The 18,472-nt window shown below is 35.7% G+C and overlaps 1 protein-coding gene and 1 long non-coding RNA gene across 3 annotated transcripts in view; one reads left to right on the top strand and one right to left on the bottom strand.

The window, feature by feature from the left end:
* LOC105485564 (roundabout guidance receptor 1) overlaps nucleotides 1-18,472 on the bottom strand; it is a 1,159,905-nt gene that overhangs the window by 797,796 nt on the left and 343,637 nt on the right. The gene's annotated exons all lie outside the window — the stretch shown is intronic.
* The window catches only part of LOC139362094 (uncharacterized), a 102,712-nt gene that overhangs the window by 74,060 nt on the left and 10,180 nt on the right, over nucleotides 1-18,472 (top strand). Inside the window, exon 3 of the long non-coding RNA XR_011620436.1 lies at nucleotides 4,993-5,076. This is a non-coding gene — a long non-coding RNA (uncharacterized lncRNA). The remainder of the gene's footprint in view (nucleotides 1-4,992; nucleotides 5,077-18,472) is intronic.

The following is an 18,472-nucleotide window of genomic DNA, read 5'->3' as shown; positions in this document are numbered from 1 at the left end:
CAGACTGGTCTCGAACTCCTGACCTCAGGTAATCCACCCGCCTTGGCCTTCCAAAGTGCTAGGATTACAGGCCTGAGCCACCACTCCCAGTCACCAACACATATGTTAAAATTTGACATTGCAGAATAGAAGACATTGTGGATGTTTATACCCCTCAAATAGCCATTCAGAGGTAGCAATAAATGGATGATGTACATGAACTCACAGTCTCGGGGCCTTGTCTTGTGAAAGAATACCAGAAGCTTTATTTTCCGATAATATAATCTTGTGTATAATACAATTCTGCCTCTATAAACATTGTGAAAAGAATACATGATACAAATCTATGACATTTTCTGAAGAATAAATACTGCTTCCTTAGTAAAGTTATCTTTAAGTCTTTATTGCTTACTTTATTTAATTCAGACAATAATTTTCTTTCTGTGTTCTCCCCTGCTTAAGCTCTTATTTAACAGGTGTTATTTTAGTGGGTATAAGCCCTTTTCTTAGTAGATTCTTTTTTCTACTGGTGTTGTTTTCTTAGTTTCTAAATGTGTTTGTTTAGAAAAGATGGAAGTTTTAATGATTTCTTATTCATAAATATTTTATAAATGAATGAAGTAAGTTGGTATTGGTTACAATCTCTGATTTATTGTTAAATTATCGTATATTATTATACACCTTAAAAATCGAGGATGATAAAAATAAGCACATTTTACAAACCAAAGTGAAATAACATAATTTGATAATTTGATGCATAGTGAAATCCCTCTACTTCTGGAAACAATGGTCTCTTCTAAGTCTTATTTTTCTTGCCATATGATTGTGTGGGTTCTATAAACTAGACACTTACTTTTTCTTTACAAAATTAAATAAATCTAAAGGTTCAATTCTATGTTATGTCCATGGTCCAGTATTTTAATTAGATTAAATGTCTACCATAAAAAATTGTTTATTAAAAAATGGGGTTAGCCAGGCGTGGTGGTGCATGCCTGTAATCCCAGCTACTTGGGAGGCTGAGAGGCAGGTGATTCGTTTGAACCTGCAGTGAGCTGAGATCGCACCATTGCACTCCAGTCTGGGCAACAAGGCCAAAATTCCGTCTCAAAAAAAAAAAAAAAAAAAAATTGGGAGAAGCCTCCAAAAGAATGCAAAGATAAGCAGAGATTAGATATAAGCTCAATACTGAAGCAACAGTTTTCTTTATTTGGTGCCTATCCTTTTAATTGAATTTCTCTTTCTATATTATTTGATGAATAGTCATTGAATAAATGTATTTTTTCAGAATTTTTACTAGAGCTGAGGAAAGAAACAATAACAAAATAGACACATTTCTTGCCTTCTTGGAGTTTATATTTTATTGGTGCAGAAATAAACATATAAATAATATATGATGTAAAGTTAGATACTGGTAACTGCTATAAAAACAGGATTGGAAAATTGAGAGTGATATGGTGTGCAGTTCTTTTTAACCTGAGAAGGTCTTTATCAGTTCCTGTCTTTGAATCCTACTACATATAAATCTGCACAACCTGTCTTTTCCCACCAGGTGTTATATTTTAAGCTGTTTTCTATGCCACCATTTTTTGAACCTTGCTTGCAATGATGGAAGACAATGAAGTTTTAAAGGGTCTACTATACTTACTTATTTTTCTATATTTTAGATTCATAGACTTTCTTCTTCAATAACAAATATTTCAATGGATATATTTATACATAAATGTTTTTCCAAAAGTGAAACCATATTCAATAGCTTTTATATATTCCAAAATAACTTACTTAAATGATATACCAACTTCTTGATTGGTACTTTGATTGGTATTTTGAAATGTCCATTTATTCAAGAAAATACACATTGAGTTTCTATGATGTGTCAGGCATTCTAGGTTATGTTGAAAATGATATAAAAAGTCTCCTCCATGAGTTCACAACTTTAACAAACAGGAAGATTTATAAATAGATGCAAAAAGTTGAATAAACATGAGAATAAATTGGTAAACTCTAGTTATGGAAAACATGTAAGAAAATGAAATATTTGAAGACATTAAATTGTCTCAAGAACATAAATGCCATCCATTTTGAAGTGGAAGGTTGTCTTTAACGACCAATGAAATATTTTTTATACATTCAGAAGTCCATGAATAGAATGTGACCAAAAAAAATTATAAAGTCTCTGATATAGGCAAAAAATATATATACATTCCCACAGGCATTCTGTTCTATACCAAAAGCTGTAACTTGATATTCTTTGGAAATTAAAATTTGATTGAGGTTTTTTACTTTGGCTTTTATTACTACTATTTTAATAATATTAAACAACTCTCCATTCATTTGGAAATTGAAGATCTCTCTAAATATATTTCACAAATTCCCCCAAAAGAATATCTGATAAGTTGAATATGAGCTGTGCATCATAACTTCCTCATTTTGGAGAATCAATTTTCTGTGTCTCAGCAAAATTACCTTAGTTGAGAATGTCTCAGTAAATTGCCTCAGTTTTTCTCACTGAAACTCTTCATTGCAAATGTCTGCACCCACGACTCAATTTTGTGTTTCCCAAAGATTTATTTGAATGGGAAAGGGTCAAAACCCATGAGTTTAAGTTCCTGCACCGCTCCCTATTCTGTTGTTTCTTTGGCATTGGAGACCACCACAGAAATCATTATATAGGATAGCTTATAGCTCAGTCACCTCTTAGAAAGTCAGTCCATTTAAAAACATAAAATTGAATTTCTACATTAAGAACAACTGGTTTATCACAATTGCTGCATTCTTACCATCTTATCTCCACCTTCAATTTTTTTCCAAGCATTATTTGCATATATATATGTGTGTGTGTGTGTGTGTGTGTGTGTGTGTGTGTATATATATATATTCATTTTGAGACTTTTAAAAATATGGTCCCTAAGCTTACTGAGAAACTGAGGTATGGGATCTCCCACAGCAGGATAGTTTTCTGAGGAAGTTTTGTGCAGTAGAAAGAACACTGAATTAGAAGTCTAAAAACTTTGATTATAGGACTGTGTCTGTAAATTACTAACTGAGTGAATGTTTCTGATCAAGTCATTTAATTTTTTAGCATATCAGTTTCCTCATCCTTAAATGGAAGTGGTTATGTCCATCCTTGCAATAATGGGATTACTATAGATGTATTTTCATATAATGGACATAAAATAGACTTTCAAGCAAAACAAGCAAAAAGTTATAATAAATTGTACGTACTACAGTGATTAGATTCAAGCGCAAGGAGTGGGATAAATCTAATCGATATTAGACTTTGGAGGATCATGAATTCCTTCTTCAGTACTCTCCAAGAGAGACAAAGATTTGGAATTTATGTTAAAAACAAAAACAAAAACAACAAAAACAACAAAAAACATCGAGGCAGCCTGTATGTCCAGAGAAAATATGGTCAATAAGACCAGTCATGTATTTCAGAATGGTGTAAGTCTCAGACCCATTGACATGCCTTTTCTGAATCATAAGAAGGAGAAAAAAAGAGAATAAATGAGAGAGAGAGAAAGAAAAAGAAAGGAAAGAAAGGAAGAAAAAGAGAAAGAAAGGAAAGAAGAAAGAGAAAGAAAGAGAAGAGAAAGAAAAAGAAAGACAGAGAAAGAAAAGAAAGAAAGAAAGAAAGAAAGAAAGAAAGAAAGAAAGAAAGAAAGAAAGAAAGAAAGAAAAAGAAAGGAAGGAAGGAAGGAAGGAAGGAAGGAAGGAAGGAAGGAAGGAAGGAAGAAAAGAAAGAAAGAGAGAGAGAAAGAAAGGAAAGCAATAGAAGGATAATGGTCCAGTAATAATTTGGTACTGGGAAATTCAGCTGGAAGCAGAGCAAGTGAAATCTCTGATTGTTCCAGCTTGCACTGCTTGCAGTCCCCATTGATCTCTTCACCATGACTTTCCAACTTCCACTCAAATCAGTAAAGCAGAACACGAAATAGGCCAAAGAATGATTAAAACTAAAGTCATAAGATTAGGGAATAGCTTCAAGGTACTTTGAATCTTCTTCTTTTACTGGAGGAATTTCCAGTAAAAATAAGTGTATTGGCATGCCTTTTCTGAACATTCAGCAACATTTTAAGAGGAGCATTTCCTCTCTCCAGACTGATTCCTAGGTCCATTTCTATGTCTCTTTTTGAAGATAAATATAGATAGATATAGGACTTCTAAAGTTCACTTTTAAAGTTCTAAGCTTTACACATGCACACACACACACACACACACACACACTTCCACCTGTGATGACCTATAGGATGATAAACCGTAGAAAAGACATTGACTATTCTTGCCAGTTAGTTCAGAGGCAGGCAAACATCAAATTCATAGTCCTGTCCTGTAACACATGAGACATATTCAGTCCTAAAGATTAAAATAGTGGTTTACAAATGTTTGTTAAAAACACAGACATATCTAATGATCAAATTGTGGAGGTATTGCATTTCCATACAGAGTGAATAAACAAGTTAGTGGCTCTAGACAGTAATATATTTATCAACCACCAATTGTAAAGTATCAACTTTTAAGTTATTCTAATGAGTCCCTGTAATATTTGCTGTTTCTAATTTTATTTTCTTGTTACCCTCAGAACAAAGTGCTAAGATGCAACGAATATTATTACATATCTAGCATATGAATATCAACAAATTTTAGCAACATATTTGAACTTCATGTTAAATTACACACATGGCCTTTGGATCTGTCTGCTCAAAGTCTTTACAAGTCCCAGGAATTGTAAGAGTTAACCAGAAAAAGCCAAACAAAACTCTTGCAATAGCATCCAGAACAATATTGCAGATGTGTGGAGCTTACCGAATGTGGAGCCCATTTATTTTGCATGCACATTTAATGTGCAAAATTATTTTTAAGTTCTAAAGCAACCTCTTGGAAATGCTAAGAACTGCAAAGCTACGTAGACCCTGATGCATTCCTAAATATAATGAAGACAAAAAAGAAATGCACCAAGAATTAAAAACCCTGGTTACTCACGGTTCTTTTCACCTTTCCACCTTGACCCAGCTTTCGTTCTGTCCGAGACACCCACAGGAGAAGTTATCTGAGCCATCGAGAGCAGCAGCATCAGTAACAGCACAGCCATGCCAGGTAAAAATAACCTCTATTGAGAGTTCTGTCACAGACGAACCTGAAGGTTCTTACTGGGAATAGAAACCTGGAGCCAATCCTGTCATTTTATTCAGCAGAAATGCAAAGATGCTGTTTTTCCCATAAATTTTTAAAAAGCAGGTATGTTCTCATCAAGGCTTCTATTTGAATTATGCAGGAAACGTTAAAAAAATTAGAAGAGATGTAATACCTTCCTTTATATATAAGCACAAATGCCAGGAGAGATAAGCTGACAGCTTTCTCTGGTCTTTCTGCAGCTACTAGTTCCTAACCTGCTCCCGCCATCTCTCACTTCTTCCATGTGTTTGTCAACATTTCTCATAACATGGTAATAAGGAAAAGCTGTGATTTCAGCATTTTCCCATCTAGCCATTCTGTAGCACAGATTATAGTACTTGACAAAATTGAATATTTAATTTTGGCACTGCAAACACACCTCACTTCATTTTAAACAGAGGTGGTTGTTAAGGAAAGAAAAAAATCCCACTTGTTCACAGAGCTCTAACATCTTGGAGAAAGGATTAGATGTATAAATATCTGCTGCTAAGACATGATAAAAGTGCCTCTGGAAAAGGGGGTGGTAAACAATCATCTTTCTTACTTAGCTTGTACTGTGGGATTTCTGTATTCAGAGAATACTGTATAAAGACAGTATGCCAAAAATATTCAAAATTCATGAAGCAGGAAAAATGTACTGTACACGGCACGTTCAAGGATCATCTGCAATGCATCATAAACAATGGTTTGCCTGGTAAATACATGTTGGTATATTCCATCTCTCCTGTTTTCTGGAGAATGATTTTATTGCCTCATGAGCTGATATCTTTTTTTTTTTTTTTGGAAATCAGAATCATCTGCTTTACAATGAAGTCTGCTTCCCATGGGCAAATGGAAATATTGTATTGATTATACTGAAACTATAGTAGAACAATATTAGTTCACCTTCTGTTTGGGACCAAATTTATTAATTTTTAATAAAATATTGTTATGCTTCCAAGAACATTATCGAACAATATATATATTATTTCTTTTAACAAGCACATAAAGTTATTTTCAGATATTACTAAACACATAATGTTCTACAACCTGAGCTATTTCTACACTTAAAGAGCTCACATGGCTACCAAATTATCTTTAAAAAACATGTAACTGATAACACGCTATTTACTGTTAGCTCCCTGTTCTGCAGCAGGGTGAAAATAAAGTAAGGTCAAGAGGCAGATAGGTAGAATAAATGAGTGAAACAGGCTGGGTACAAGGCGAGAGGGATCGGTGGGGATAGTGGCCAGGTGCAGAGAATGCTCTGTGAAAAGAGAAAGTTCAAGAGCCAAATAGGTAACATAAATGAGTGAAACAGGCTGGGTACAAGGCGAGAGGGATCGGAGGAGATTGTGGTCAGGTGCAGAGAATGCTCTGTGAATGGTGGCAGCTGCCAGTAGACTTCAGATGAATGTTACCATATGGGTTACAGATTCAGGATTGCTAGATGTTTCAATTTCAAGGAGAAGCTAGAAATTGCTATTATTATGAGAAACCTCTTAATTTTTAAGGCAAAAAGAACACAATTTCAAGTTTCTTAACTAGGCATAAAAGGAAGACCATTCCATTCTAAATATGTTTCCAACTTATTTTTTGCCAAATTTTTGATTAAAAATATACTTTAAATGCTTATACTTGATAATTCATTAATGGCAAAGATTCATAAAGTGAGCTTAGTGAGAGAGACATGTATAAAGAATTTTTTATCTGCCACGATAAATTCAATGAAAATCCATATACTGTTTTCACGAAATCAGAGAGGAGAAAATATCTGACTACCCGAGGGCACCAGGGAAGGCTTTCTATTTTTTTCATTCCTTCTAGGAGCCATAAAACCTAATCACACCAAGAAACTTTCCATTTTCCAAAAAAGCATGAACTTCCAGTCTGTCAGAACTTTTTATTTACTTTCTCCTTGAAATACCTTTTTTCCCATCCCTTCTTTACATACTCCTAATAATGTATAATAGCTGAAGAGAAGTTTATCTTCTCAGAGTTTCCCAGGAGTTATCATTAATTTTTCCTAAGACTTATTCACCTGGAAGTAGAGAACTTCACACATTATATTAAGAGAATCTCTCTCTCTCTCTCTCTCTCTCTCTCTCTCTCTCTCTCTCTCTGTTTCTCTCTCTCTCTCCTCTTTCTCTTCCTGTGCATGTGTATGTGTGTGTGTATCTTCAATACTAGGTATACAGCTCATTGTGGGCTTCGTTTTATATTTTCTTTATATTCCTAAATTCAGTTATGATTGCTGTACATGAAGGAAAATTGTCAAAAGTTTGTTGAGCTGATGGTATATTTTACTGTTATGGATGTTAATTTGAGCTGAATCATTTTAACATTAAAATATGACTCTTTAAAGCAACCAAGATAACTTCTTTCATCCTCTGGGTGTATATTTATTTATCTGTTGTCCTTTGTTTTCCTTGGTAATTAGTATTAGATGTTATAGATAAATTTTAAAAAACCTCATTACATTTATTCCTTTGTAGTGTGAGACAATCATAATCATCAAATAAAAGCAACACTTTAGTCTTCTATAATCCATGCTACACTAGTGAAACTCAAAGCTTATATTCAGTATTAATTTTAGGTCATAAGTATTGAGAGATGACAAAGAAAGAGCCATTATAAATATGGGAAGCTGGATCTAGAAACACATTCTAAGACTAGCTTTCAAATCTGCAATTTTTAACATAAAGGACTGAAGATTATCAGCAGATGGGTGTAGTCTGATCTAAAATTATGAATTGGTTCAAAGCCAGTTATTTGGCAGTCACATCCGAAATTGCACATGTCCAGAGCTATTTCAACTTAAAACATTAAGCAGGCAAACTGCATTTCTGCACCGTCTCTTCCTTCTTGTTCCGAGTAGTTGTCCCACTTGGCTGTGCAAACTCACTCTGGTCTGAGCCCATGGAGTTGAGCAATCCCATTCTTCCTAAGTGAAACTGATCAGTACCATCATGTCACAAACCACATAAATACATCCTGACTCATGGAAGTTAATGTAAGTAGTTGAAAGCCTTATGTCATTCATTCATTCAACAAATATTTTCTGAGCTCCTAACATGTGCATCTTTATACCGTATTTTGTAGAACAACGGCGAGGAATTACAGTGAAACAATAGATGTAGTCCCTGCCTTCATAAAGCTGATATTCTAGTGAGTTGAAATGGACACTACATAATAACATCTTACTTTTAAACAATACTTTTAAATTGCATCTGTAATAAAGTTAAAGAGAAGATTTCCAGAGATTATAACCACGGGGCTTAATTTAAAGGTTCTTTGAGAAAGTGATGCATAAGCAGAGAAAGGAAGAATAAGTAAGTACATGTGGGGCAAAAGCAGGAAAAGCAGAAAATGGGAGTAGTCAGACAGGAAGCTTGTACAAAACTTCCTCAGGCATAAAAGAGCTTGTCACATACTAGGATGAAAGAATAGCTAGAAATATGGGCAGAGACCTTTTCAGTTCAGGCCCTGGAAACTATGTTAAGAATTCTGAACTTCGTTCTGTGGTTTTAAGAAGAAGCAGATTTTTGCATTAAAAGGTTACTCTTCTTTCAATAGAGAGAATAAGTTAGAAAGTGTCAAAGTGGAAGCAGGAAGAACAGTTAGAAGACCATCTGATTAGTTAGGTGAAAAATGTAACCTGGCAATGATAGAAATAAAGAAAAGAAGTGGAAAATGAATAGATTAGAAACATTTTCTGGAGGCAGAAGCAATGATGTTGGTTGGTAAATCACACATAGAAAGTGAGTTAAGGGCCGGGCGCGGTGGCGCAAGCCTGTAATCCCAGCACTTTGGGAGGCCGAGGCGGGTGGATCACGAGGTCAGGAGATCGAGACCATCCTGGCTAACACGGTGAAACCCCGTCTCTACTAAAAAATACAAAAAACTAGCCGGGCGAGGTGGCGGCGCCTGTGGTCCCAGCTCCTCGGGAGGCTGAGGCAGGAGAATGGCGGGAACCCGGGGGCGGAGCTTGCAGTGAGCTGAGATCGCGCCGCTCACTCCAGCCTGGGCGGCAGAGCGAGACTCCGTCTCAAAAAAAAAAAAAAAAAAAAAAAAAAAAGAAAGTGAGTTAAAAGGGGTTTTAAGGTTGCAGCTAGGTTTCTGGGATAAACATTTATCTCAAGGTAGAAATATTTAAGCAAATTTGGAGATCAAGGATGAAAAGAACTTAATGTTCCTGTCATTGGTAAATAACTCAAAAATGTCACTATCACTTCAGACTAGATAGAGAAGGAATGCTGAGTGTTGGGTGAGAAAGAAAACAAACACAGACCAATATAAAAAGATAACACTTCAAATCTAGTAAGAATCAGCCTATTTGTCTACATTCTTATATAAAGAATATTTGAATTAAATAGAACCCCAATGGCTACAAAATGGCAAATGTATTTACAGAGGTAAGAGTTGTTAACTAGAAAACTCATTAAGCACTATTGCAGCAGTCCAGGCAAGAGATGATAAATGACTTAGAGTTGTTGTAAAGATAGAAAGAAGTATGGATATGAAAGAGGTAATATTGGGCAGGGTGCTGTGTCTCATGCCTGTAATCCTGGCACTTTGAGGCTGAGGCAGGAGGATAGCTTGAGACTAGGAGTTCAAAACCAGCCTGGGCAACATAGTAAAACCCCATCTCTACAAAAAAAAATACAAAAATAAATAAATAAATAAATAAATAAATAACCAGGTGTGAGGGCACACACCTGTAGGCCCAGCCACTAGGGAGGCTGATGTGGGATGATAGTTTGAGCCCCAGGAGTTCAAGCTGCAGTGAGCCATGATCATGCCACTGCACTCCAGCCTGGGTGAGAGAGTGAAACACTGTCAAAAAAAAAAAAAAAAAAAAAAAAAGAAAAGAAAAAGAAAGAAAAAAAAAGAAAGGAGTAAAATTGAAATTGACAAACTTGGTGTTGTTTTGGTTGGAAAATATGCAACCGTAGCTGTTACTTACAGACAGTAATGCTCATCCATGTGTACCACTAGTTGTTACTTCTTGATGTGAGGCATCTCCATACAATATTTTGTAAAATAATGTACTTGTCTGGAATATAATACTCTGAGCATAACTACAGATGTTAAAAGGACACATTTATGCCTATGGCACTTTGCAAAAGGCTTACACAAACATTGTCTCCATTAATCCTGAAGTCAGTTTTGTGAAGTTAGGCTGATCATTCATACTTTCTCAGTTAAAACAGTAACAATAACAAACCAACTCCGATGTTTGAGAGGATAAAATACTTTTCCAACGTCAAATATCTAGATTAACAAAATAGCGGAACTCACATGGTGGTTTTAAAATATTTGCACAAATATGTTGATACTCCCTCCTTCAAGAAGTGGATCTTAATTTCCATCTTCTGGATTGTGGGTAAGAGGGTGGAAATGATGGTGTGATTCTAAGACTAGACTGTAAAAGATACTGGGATTTTCTTTCTGCTCTCATGCTCTCTCTTTTTGATCATTCACCCTGGGGAAGCCAGCCACCATATTATTGAGAAATCTGTTGCAGCCTGTGGAGAGACTCACAAAGCGAGAAACCGAGGTTTAGTCCACTAACCAGCAGGGAACTGAGGTTTGCTAACAATCATGGGAGTCAGTGGATGGACGAAGATGACTACAGACCTGGCTTACAGCTTGACCATAACTTTAATGAAAGACCTTGAGCCAGAACCTCTCAGCTAAGCTACTTCTAGATTCCTGATCCTCTGAAACGACATGATTTAATAGATATTTGTTGTTTTAAGCTGCTGAACTTTGAGGGTAAAATTTATTACACAGCAATAGATAACTGCTATAGTCTGGATCCCAAGTAACTACTTATTCTCTTTTCATCCCAACTACTTCCAAAACCATGGTTATAATTCCCGCATCAGCTGGAGGCCATGACTGCAATTATAACTTTAATCAACATCACCGTAGAATCTCTTTTACATCAGTGAGCCCAAGTAAAAATGTATTATTATGGGGGACACCGATTTGCACAATTGCATTATAATCAATCCTATAGATTTGTTTTGTTGGATTAGAGAAGTGTTTTTGAGTGAGACATTTAGCTCCCAGCTCAGACAGTTCTTAATACTTCCTGATTTTCTATTCCAGCCAGATGGTTATGCATGTTTAAGTTATGGTTTTGGTTTTAGAATGTATTATAACCAGATCATTACAAAAATGCCATCACTATCTCACATAAAATTGCCTCTTCACAAAGTATATAATCCTATGAAGCCCCTAGGACAGCACTGGACACACTGTAGACCCCCAAGCAATATACAAGTGATTCGCTGATATGATATTCACCTGGAATGAACACCAGCGTGGTGGAATAAACACTCTGAAACGTGTTTTCTTGTGTTTTTACAGTTCTTACTCTCTCTAAGAAGCTTTATGTTTATCTCTGGTACCTGTACGGGCACTGGTGCATCTCTTTTTATGGTTTATGAAACAGAATTTCCCACTCCTTAGAAGCCTTCCATTGTTTGTTATTTTGATATCCTATTAGTGTAATCAATAGTATTATAACTCATTAGAGATGAACAAGAACTTCAATCTCAACTGCAATTACTTTTCTATCTCCCAAATTGGATTCAGCAGATTTGATGTACAAAGATATATGTGGCCTGAAAATAATTTTGTAAAAATGAATGTATTGTGCCCCTAATGCCATGATCAATGAAAAAATCTTCAGCCATGATTTCCTCCCACTCTTCCCACCATTAATTACAGTAGCTATTTATATATAGTCTAATAATTATTTAATTAGATGAATAAATTAACAAGCAAAGACAAAGAAAACTGTTTTATGCAAATAACATTAACACTGTTTATTTAAATTGGGCACCAAGGTGTAAAACAGGTACTAGCAGGCACAAAATTATTTTAGTAACTATGCAAGAGAAAGATAAACACTTACATAGGTGGATAGCCGAATTAAAACACTGTGTTGAGGGCTAAACAGATACTAGAGAAAACCATGCCCATAAATTCATGATCATGCTGATCAGATAGCAAGAAAACTTAGAAGGATAAATAAAATACAACTAAATCAGATTCTAAAAAATTAAATACTTAATTCTAAGAGGGTTTGGGGGATGCATTAGATCAGAGGTGTGCGAGAAGTTCTGATTCAAGTGGAACTCAAAGTCCGCGTTTGTCAAGGATGAATGATGACTAGCGTTAGGATCTTCAGTCCAGGGTGAAAAGATCAGGAAAAAGACCTACACGTGCATTTGCAAGGCCGTGTCCAGAGGGCCATGTGGCTGGATCAGACAGTATTTGTAGAAAAATCTGTAGTGGAAGATAAGTTGGTTTTACATAACGCAGGGCAGTGATCTTAGGGGTATGGAGTTGAGTCGAAGAGCAATGGGAAAATGGTACAAGTTTTGAGCAAGTTTGAGAGAGAGGGAGAAACCAGCTACTATAATACATAGAAAGAACGGTACAGCATCAGCAAATTGATGGCTGCTTAATGCTTAGTTAGGCAAAGAAGATGATCCCTGGTCATGTATTTAATTAGCCCGTCTTATACACTGGAGTCACGCCAGCTGGAATATCACAAGTGTCCCTCCCTTGAGTATGACATACTCCACCCTCCAGAAAGTGATGAGTCAGGTTTTCAAGCAGAGCCTTGGGTTGTGTCTGTGTAGAAGAAAAGCTCCACATTTGACATATTGAGAAACTAAAGGGTGGTGATAGCTCAGCCTGTGACTGGTGGAAACCAGTCTGAGGGTCGCTCCCTGTTCTTCCCGCACGCAGAATTCTCCTTAATGTGACAAAGCCTTATTGTGAATTCTAAGTGTAATTTACTACACAAAGATGCTATGAGAGGGTTTGGGCCCACTGACAACAGGCATCGATGTTCACCCTGCCACTTCCCTGAAAAGGTAATTTGAAAAGGCGACTGCAGAGATTTAATACATAGGAGTCTCATAAACAAACCATAGTCACAAACCATAAGCCATAAGCAAAGTATATCTAGCCTTTGGGTTTGAATATTACTCATTTAGATTTTTATTAAATAGAGTGATTTTAAGGAAAACTAACTCTTTGAAGACTAACATTTGGAATCTGACCTTAACATCATTTCATAAGGTAAAAATAGGTACATAAGGTATGCACACGATATACAGTGTCTCTAAGAATTTTATTTCTTTTCTATGAAATTTACTTCTGACTCTCTAATAAGCTATTGGAAAACCTGATGGCATTAACAGAAAATGAAGTCTTTTGCTAGAACTTAAATAGAAATAACTGTGATGCTAGAAAATGCTACTTTGTCTGACATATAATTTTATTTAATCCATTCTATGAGTATCATTATATTCCTACCTGAACAGGTGTTTCAGAATTCATGAGATTCTGCACTTTTAGAACAGTAAAAGTCAAATACCTAATTTTATCATTGACAGGAAAAATTAAAACATTTATATACAGAGGAATGATAAATAACCAATATTTGTGAAAAAAAGAATGCTTTATTCACTTTAATTTTCTGGTTAAATGAGAGTGAACTAGATAATCTTGAATCCATGATAGTACAACCTTCCCCCAATACATTTCTTACCAATGAATACATAGTCTACCATGTCAAATTTAGTGTTTCATTAATAAATGTGGCTTTTGGGATATCTGAATTTCATCAACGTTATTTTCTAGGACCGTGAGTGTGACCATTGATCAGGATAACACATCCCTGTGAAAGGTTTAAGGTAATGTTTGCAAAGATGACTGTAATAGTTCCTGTCATCCCAAATGCCCATTTATGTGTGACTTTGGCAATTCTCCCATGAAGAGGCAGAGGCTCTTTCGACATTGCTTGAATCTGAGTTAGCTTTATTATTTGTTTTGGCCAATAGAGTGCAGTGAAAGCAATACACCTGACTTTGAGGTTGGATCTTAAAAGAACCTATTAAAAATTTAAAAATAACAGATGCTGGTGAGGTTGCAGAGCAAAGGGAATGCTTAGTGATGAGAATGTAAATAAGTTCAGCCACTGTGGAAAGCAATGGACAATTTCTCAAAGAACTTAAAACAGTTACCATTTGACCCAGAAATCTCATGACTGAGTATATGTCCAAAAGAATACAAATTGTTCTACCATAAAGACACATGCATGCTTATATTAATAACTGCACTTTTCAAAAGAGAAAAGAAATGGAATCAATCTAAATGTCCCTCATTGGTGGGCTGGATAAACAAAATGTGGTACATATGCACCATGGAATACTATGCAGCCATAAAAAAGATCTATCTATGTTGTCCTTTGCAACAACATAGATGGACCTGGAAGCTATTGTCCTTAGAAAAGTAATGCAGAAATAGAAAATGAAATATAGCATGTTCTCACTTATAAGTGAGAGCTTTACACTGAGTACATATGAACACAAAGAAGGGAACAGTAAACACTGGGACCTAATCGAGGTTGGAGGGTGGGAGGAGGATGAGAATTTAAAAATTACTTATCGGGTACTATGCTTACTAGCTGTGTAATAAAATAATCTGTACAATAAACCCCCATGACACACAACTTATCTATATAACAAACCTGCACATGTACAATCATTCTAAAATAAAAGTTAAAAAAGAGAGAGAGAGAGAGAGAGACCTTACAGCATCTGCTTTTGCTGTCATGGAAATCTGCCCGGAGACTACACAAAAGGAATCTGTTATATACTAGTGCAGGGTGAGAGGCCATGTGGAGAAGAATGCAGGCACAGGAGCTGATAGCACCAGGTGCCAGATGTGAGCAAAGCAACAATGGACTTTCCAGCCCAAATCATAGCAGCCGTCTGTTTTCTGCAATAGGACTACTTAGCTCAAATCCATACAAACTCAGCTCTGTGTCTTCACTTCTTTTTGCCTTAGTTTCCTGCTCTGTAAAATGAGGGTAACAACACTATCTGATTTGTTGGGTAATTGACAATATCAAATGCAGGAATGCAAATAGATACATTAAAATATTGCTGATGGGAAAGCAAGCTCTAATAAAATGAATAAAATGTTAGTGACTAATGTTGTTGTGGCTGTTGCTGCATTTTTAATTATTTATCTTTTACAGAAAAGGAAACCAGGACTCAATGAAACTAAATATTTGCACAAAACCACAGAGCTATGAAACTAGGATTCAAGGCCATATTTATTTGTTCCTGAGTCCAAGTGATTAACCGTTGTACATTTTTGTATCCACTCTGCAACTCTGATTTAGTCAGGGATAGTTGTGTGGCATTAATCGTGGCCAACGAGTTCAAATATATATTTTATATATTAAAATATATATTGTATGTATTATATATAAAAATATATTTTATGATTATATATTTTATGTATTATATTATATATAATACATATTTTATATATTATATAGTATGTATTGTATTATATATTATATTATATGTATCATATATATTTTATATTATAAATATGTACAAGTTAAATAAATAATATTTTGATTAACCTGGTGCAACTAAATTAAGTGCTTTAATATAACTTTGTCCAGGGAGTCAGCTCCTTGCACCTGCCTGGCGTCATCTTCTGTGATTCCTTCTTACCCTAGATTTCAGACCATACATCCTGTGCACCTTCTGCGAATGCTGTTAGTAATATACTATGTGACATTGCAAAGGGAACTTAACAACCATTTGTTAAAACTCTGTCCTAAAGACTTTAGTTGATGTACTAATTAGTTAAGCCATCTTTCTGAGGATCCCCGACTCTACCACTTAATCTTTTACTACAGAAAATAAGAATGAGAAAGGGTAGAGAATAGCAAAAAGGAAACAGGGATTTTTTTTTTTTCTAATGAGTTTGGAAATAAGAATGGTCTTATGAGAAATGAGGACTTTGTTTAATTCCAAATGCATTCCTTTGCTGGAATTCCAATTTACTTGAGTTTTAACAGATGTCGTACCTAAGTTCTCAAACTGTTATAATCCATTTGCACATTCTTAAACAGAGCTAAAGCAACTATGTGGTGGTGCAATATAAAAGTAGAATCAAGAGTACTTTAGCTTTGCTCATTTTTATTTCTGTGGTACACACCTCCCACTCACACAGAATTCTTCCATCTCCTTCTCACTTGATTGCACTGTCTTGAGCTCAATTCATATTATCTCTGCAGTGCAACCCATCTTTTGATACAACTTTATTTAGTATATTTCCACTACTGTATAGAAAAAAATACCTGGTTGTGCTGGAGAGAATTATTTACCCTGCTCAAACATCTGATATATCCTGAAACAAACATGGATTATAATGGAACACTCAAAATCAAACAGAATTAAACTACCATGTTAAAAAGACAGCAACCATAAACATAGATTCAATTATGTAACAAACCTGAGAGTATATAAAAAATGTTAGCAATCTGGTTTCATCATTCATAGACCAAGAGGTCGTCTGAAAATAGATGATATTAAAATGGGGGTGAGTCAACCTCACCTGTAGTAAATAGAAAGCGAGCCCTCCTCAGAAATGAAAGATCTAAAGAGCTATCAAAGTATTTTATTTCTTACTACTCAGGAAACTTTGAGTTATGCATTGACAATCTTCACTTTCCCAGCAAACTGTAAATATTCATAGGAAGTGGTGACATGTTAAACTGTTATTACACTTTCATGAAGTGTGAAATCTCAAGAGACAGCTTTATGGTGTTATAGGCCTGCATTCAGAGTCTGATAATGCCACTCACATAAATAAATAGGTCCATATTTATCTATTGGCAGGTCAGTCCTCTGAGCTGAGCCTCTATGTTCTCACGTGTGAAATGTAGAGATTGAGAATGCGTGACTCATCACATTTTTGTTTCGCTCAATTGACTTGATACATGGGCATATGATTTATCACGGTAAGCCAGCATACCAGTACTATTTTTATTAGTTTTTCTAACAGCAGGCCACCGAAAGATTCAGTATTTAGCATTACTGACGACAAATATAAGGTGTAGTTTTGCGGGAAATCCACTGGAGATTCACAGGTCTATGTACAAGGAAAGTTGGTGAGTAGAACTGCGGAGAAGACTGAAAAGGAGTGAGACAGGGATTCAGATGGAGGGGATGAGAAGCACATACCTTTTTTCATAATTCTCCCATCTGCCCATATTAACATACAGTTATGTTCATAAGACTGTCCCTCTCTATTGGTGAAGGTACCACCTGGACCTTCTAAATGCATGGATTTAGAAGGGTTTGTTTCAATAAATATATGATGTCTTAGACATCATATTTACTCTTGTAGTTTCTTCTTTTAAAGATGTTGCTAAAGCAACATTTGTTGTAGCTAGATGGCTGCATGTGGGCAAGGATATGGTGCCTGAATTACAATTATTTACTTATACTCTAAGCAACTAAGTTAAATCTATATTTTTAATTGTAGAAAAATAAGATTTACTTGACCTGGGAAAAGGTGACTGAGGTACTCGGCTCTCTGATCTAGAGTATTCAGGGATTTCCCTCAAATTAACCATGCACAAAGTTATTCACTAGCTCTACACATAATCAAACATTTGAGACTGTTTCACACTGAATATGACCTGGACCAGGTTGAATCTCTTGCACAGATAACATTCAGAAGTTATTATATACTCCTCGAGTGAATCTGTTAGTCACTTGTTTCTTCATGTATTCATACTTTGTAAACATTCAAAGGGCTCACAATATGCCAGGCACTGCTCTTAGAACAGTAGATACAACAACGTGTTACCAAGAGACAAAGCCCCAGTTCTCACGGAGCTTACGCTGTCATTCTTCTCTTACTTTTTCATGAAGATGGACAAAACATCCCAAATATGGTGCTCCCCAAGACCATAGCCCCTGAAAAAGGAGTAATATTAAGAAGCAATGTATTATATAATGTAACTTTCTCTGTATGTGGGAACTTGATCTAGGGGATCCCATTCCACAGGTTGCCCAATTTTCTGTTTTGTGGAGATACGTTGGACCAGTTAGATATTAACTCTTAAAAATATGAATTAAAAATACCAACAGAAAGAGGCAGAGAACACAGGAATAGAGACTGAAATCAGGTAAAGAGGAGTTCCATAAAGAGCGAAGTCATGCTAGAAGGAAGTAAAAAACACAGAAAAACTAAACCCTGAGGCTGAGAACAGTAGAATTGGAGGACATCAGCCGATAGAGACGTGCTCCTGCCTCACCTAGAACTGCCCGGGATTCTAGGGCTACGTTCCATTTGACTCACTCGTCAAACATTCCTTACACTTGTAGAGGGGTGGCCTGCTTGTGATTTCTCCATCTTCAATAATAAACAGCCTAAATTAAACAGAATGTGTGTCTGCTAAACAGGCATATGACTATTTTCTTCTATTTCCATT

Source organism: Macaca nemestrina, chromosome 2, assembly GCF_043159975.1.
Source record: "Macaca nemestrina isolate mMacNem1 chromosome 2, mMacNem.hap1, whole genome shotgun sequence".
In the NCBI taxonomy this organism is placed as follows: Eukaryota; Metazoa; Chordata; class Mammalia; order Primates; family Cercopithecidae; genus Macaca; species Macaca nemestrina.
Note: the sequence above shows the minus strand (reverse complement) of the source record. Positions and strands in the feature narration are given on the sequence as shown.